At 56.3% G+C, this 5,000-nt stretch overlaps 1 non-coding gene across 1 annotated transcript in view; it reads left to right on the forward strand.

Moving 5' to 3' along the window:
- The first annotated feature begins 4,599 nt into the window (after nt 1-4,599).
- LOC148345190 (18S ribosomal RNA) overlaps nt 4,600-5,000 on the forward strand; it is a 1,987-nt gene continuing 1,586 nt past the window's right edge. The window contains exon 1 of the ribosomal RNA XR_015848758.1: nt 4,600-5,000. This exon is cut by the window's right edge and continues 1,586 nt beyond it. This is a non-coding gene — a ribosomal RNA (18S ribosomal RNA).

Consider the following 5,000-nt stretch of genomic DNA (forward strand, 5'->3'; position numbering starts at 1 on the left):
CCAAACACCAGCCGGGGACCGGCCCACAGGAGGCGGCAGCCAGTCCCCAAACACTGGCCGGGGAGTGGCACAAATTCTAAGTCCCACGAGCCCCTGGTGACCCGACAATCGGACTTAGTGCAATTTTCCAAGTGCTGCAAGCCAATGTTGGCCCGACAAGTCCCCAAACGGCAGCCCGGTTTTGAGCCACTAGTGTCGGCCTATAAGTCCCCAAACACCGGCCCGGTTTTACGACCACTAGTCCCCCAACACTAGCCCGGGATTCAGCCACTAGTGGCGGGCACAATTCCCCAAACACCGGCCCGGATTTCAGCCACTAGTGGCGGGCACAAGTCCCCCAACACTAGCCCAGTTCTCAGCCACTAGTGGCGGGCACAATTCCCCAAACACCGGTCCGATAATACGCGCGCATATCCCCAAACACCGGCCCGATAATACGCGCACAATTCCCCAAACACCGGCGCGGATTTCAGCCACTATTGGCGGGCACAAGTCCCCCAACACTAGCCCGGGATTCAGCCACTAGTGGCGGGCACGATTCCCCAAACACCGGTCCGATAATACGCGCGCATATCCCCAAACACCGGCCCGATAATACGCGCACAATTCCCCAAACACCGGCGCGGATTTCAGCCACTAGTGGCGGGCACAAGTCCCCCAACACTAGCCAAGTTCTCAGCCACTAGTGGCGGGCACAATTCCCCAAACACCGGCCCGATAATACGCGCACAATTCCCCAAACACCGGCGCGGATTTCAGCCACTATTGGCGGGCACAAGTCCCCCAACACTAGCCCGGGATTCAGCCACTAGTGGCGGGCACGATTCCCCAAACACCGGTCCGATAATACGCGCGCATATCCCCAAACACCGGCCCGATAATACGCGCACAATTCCCCAAACACCGGCGCGGATTTCAGCCACTAGTGGCGGGCACAAGTCCCCCAACACTAGCCAAGTTCTCAGCCACTAGTGGCGGGCACAATTCCCCAAACACCGGTCCGATAATACGCGCGCATATCCCCAAACACCGGCCCGATAATACGCGCACAATTCCCCAAACACCGGCGCGGATTTCAGCCACTAGTGGCGGGCACAAGTCCCCCAACACTAGCCCGGGATTCAGCCACTAGTGGCGGGCACAATTCCCCAAACACCGGTCCGATAATACGCGCGCATATCCCCAAACACCGGCCCGATAATACGCGCACAATTCCCCAAACACCGGCGCGGATTTCAGCCACTATTGGCGGGCACAAGTCCCCCAACACTAGCCCGGGATTCAGCCACTAGTGGCGGGCACGATTCCCCAAACACCGGTCCGATAATACGCGCGCATATCCCCAAACACCGGCCCGATAATACGCGCACAATTCCCCAAACACCGGCCCGGATTTCAGCCACTAGTGGCGGGCACAAGTCCCCCAACACTAGCCAAGTTCTCAGCCACTAGTGGCGGGCACGATTCCCCAAACACCGGTCCGATAATACGCGCGCATATCCCCAAACACCGGCCCGATAATACGCGCACAATTCCCCAAACACCGGCCCGGATTTCAGCCACTAGTGGCGGGCACAAGTCCCCAAACACTAGCCAAGTTCTCAGCCACTAGTGGCGGGCACAATTCCCCAAACACCGGTCCGATAATACGCGCGCATATCCCCAAACACCGGCCCGATAATACGCGCACAATTCCCCAAACACCGGCCCGATAATACGCGCGCAATTCCCCAAACACCGGCCCGATAATACGCGCGCAATTCCCCAAACACCGGCCCGATAATACGCGCACATTTCCCCAAACACCGGCGCGGATTTCAGCCACTATTGGCGGGCACAAGTCCCCCAACACTAGCCCGGGATTCAGCCACTATTGGCGGGCACAAGTCCCCCAACACTAGCCCGGGATTCAGCCACTAGTGGCGGGCACGATTCCCCAAACACCGGCCCGGCGCTGAGTTTATGGCCTCCGAAAGGCCCATACATTCAGACGGGTCCATGTATTTTCAGTTTTCCGTAGCAGGTGTGATTGTTTGTTTAATTAGGTAGTTTGTGTTGGTGACGGTGTTCCTAACTGTGGTGGCTTGTTTGTAGAATGTGGGGCCCTGCGTTTGTGTTATGTTGATTTCTGGTAATTTACTTTTTACTAAGTAGTCTTTCAGGTTTTTGTTTCTTTTAAAGGCTGAGATGATTTTGTAATCTTGGATTATGCTTGTGTTCTGTAGTGTCTGATTTATATTTTGTCCATTCATTCAGACGGGTCCATGTATTTTCAGCGACAGCCGCAGTACCGCCAAAATCCATGCAGCGGCGCTGTATTTATGGCCTCCGAAAGGCCCATTCATTCAGACGGGTCCATGTATTTTCAGCGACAGCCGCAGTACCGCCAAAATCCATGCAGAGGCGCTGAGTTTATGGCCTCCGAAAGGCCCATTCATTCAGACGGGTCCATGTATTTTCAGCGACAGCAGCAGTACCGCCAAAATCCATGCAGCGGCGCTGTATTTATGGCCTCCGAAAGGCCCATTCATTACCAACGGGGCTGCAGTAGCATCCCGCGGCCACGCAGGGGCAGATATTGTGAGGGAATTACATGGTAGTGGACGGAGCGCCCATGCATTTCCAATGGGAGTGCAGTACCTCAAAAATCCGCTCCAAGCCACCGAACTTGAGGGCCCGACGTTCCCTCAACACTAGCCCAGTGCAATCGACATTTCGTTCTGTGTACATTGTTACACAGAATGACAATACAAGGGAATTATTATTATTATTATTATTATTATGTATTCAGCCACTAGTGGCGGGCACAATACCCCAAACACTGGCCCGGCGCTGGCTGAGTTTATGGCCTCCGAAAGGCCCATACATTCAGACGGGTCCATGTATTTTCAGTTTTCCGTAGCAGGTGTGATTGTTTGTTTAATTAGGTAGTTTGTGTTGGTGACGGTGTTCCTAACTGTGGTGGCTTGTTTGTAGAATGTGGGGCCCTGCGTTTGTGTTATGTTGATTTCTGGTAATTTACTTTTTACTAAGTAGTCTTTCAGGTTTTTGTTTCTTTTAAAGGCTGAGATGATTTTGTAATCTTGGATTATGCTTGTGTTCTGTAGTGTCTGATTTATATTTTGTCCATTCATTCAGACGGGTCCATGTATTTTCAGCGACAGCCGCAGTACCGCCAAAATCCATGCAGCGGCGCTGAGTTTATGGCCTCCGAAAGGCCCATTCATTCAGACGGGTCCATGTATTTTCAGCGACAGCCGCAGTACCGCCAAAATCCATGCAGCGGCGCTGGGTTTATGGAATCCGAAAGGCCCATTCATTCAGACGGGTCCATGTATTTTCAACGACAGCCGCAGTACCGCCAAAATCCATGCAGCGGCGCTGTATTTATGGCCTCCGAAAGGCCCATTCATTCCCAACGGGGCAGCAGTAGCATCGCGCGGCCACGCGGGGGCAGATATTGTGAGGGAATTACATTGTAGTGGACGGAGCGCCCATGTATTCCTATGGGCAATGCATTTCCAATGGGAGTGCAGTACCTCAAAAATCCGCTAGAGGGCCCCGAACTTGAGGGCCCGGCGTTCCCTCAAGTGCCGATTTTATACCCCCTTCTCCAGCCGACAGCCAGAATTATATTAGGGACTCGCAATTTTGAGAGGTGAGCACCAGGGCTAATCAGCGGCCACCCGTGACCATTGAGTCCGACAGAGCAGAGGCTAGGGGCGGCCTCGCATCTCGCAATTACCGAGGGAAGATGCCGGTTCTCGAAAAATTTCTAAGTTTTTCAAATTTTAAAGTATTGAAGTATTTAGGGCGCTTCCCGCGGCCCTGGCTTTTGCATGTACCCCTCTAAGCTCCGGTTCTCGAAAAATGTCTAAGTTTTTCAAACTTTAAAGTATTGAAGCCGGACTTCCGCGGAGGCTGACAGGGGGCCTCCATCGAAGCACCCTTCACCCCCGGGTGAGCCGGCGTCGGCCCACGGGCCTGCCGGTTCCCCAACTGAGCGATTGGCACACGAGACCCGCCTCGGAGGGCCCACGTCGGCCGGCGCAAGCCGGTGTTCGGGCGTGCGGCTCCTCCGGCTTTGCGGGTCAAGCTCCAGCGCCGAGGATACTAGGCAAACGTTGGGCCCCCCCGAGCCGAGTGGATACCCGCCTCAGAAAGAGCTGGGGCGGTACGTACGGACGGCCTCACTAAGAGGGAACGGAAGCTACTAAAGCACACGTATAACTGTCCGATGTGCGAACGAAAGTGAGGCCGGACGAATCCGATACGAGTTACGAGTGAGGCGGGATCCACGGCTGGCACTCGCGGGGCCCTCTTGCGAAACCATGCCTCGGCGTGAACCTTTTGGCGGCAGAACCAAGACGAACCGAGGTCGAGCTTCCGTCTCGAGCCACACCCAGACGTCCGACCGTCGCGGAGCCCGACGCCACGCGTGCTAGGGCTCCGCGCGAAACATCGTTTCACGACACCCGCTCGTCAGCCCGTCCGAACGTATACGAGTGTCGCGCGGCCCCCCGGGCCCGGCTGTAGCCACAGCCTCGTCCCGGACCAGGGCCGCACCGCCACCAGCAGCGCCCCCCCGGCGGCAGACGCACTCTGGTTGATCCTGCCAGTAGCATATGCTTGTTTTCAAGATTAAGCCATGCATGTCTAAGTACGAATGGCCAGTACAGTGAAACTGCGAACGGCTCATTAAATCAGTTATGGTTCCTTTGATCGCTCCACCGTTACTTGGATAACTGTGGCAAATCCAGAGCTAATACATGCAAACGAGCGCCGACTCGCGGGCGGGGCTCCGGCCTCGCCCCGGGGACGGGTGCATTTATCAGACACAAAAACCCACGCGGTGTCCGGCGGGCGGGGGCTCAGCCGTCGCGCGCGTCCCCCGCGTCCGGCCTCCGCCTCTCCGGGCGGGGGCGTAAGCGGCGCGGGCGGCTCCGCGCGCGCCGGTCCTCGTTCCGCCGGCCCGGCCCCCCCTTTGTGTTGACTCAGGA

Source organism: Urocampus carinirostris, unplaced genomic scaffold (assembly GCF_059441175.1).
Source record: "Urocampus carinirostris isolate Australia breed hairy pipefish unplaced genomic scaffold, RoL_Ucar_1.0 HiC_scaffold_67, whole genome shotgun sequence".
NCBI lineage: Eukaryota > Metazoa > Chordata > Actinopteri > Syngnathiformes > Syngnathidae > Urocampus > Urocampus carinirostris.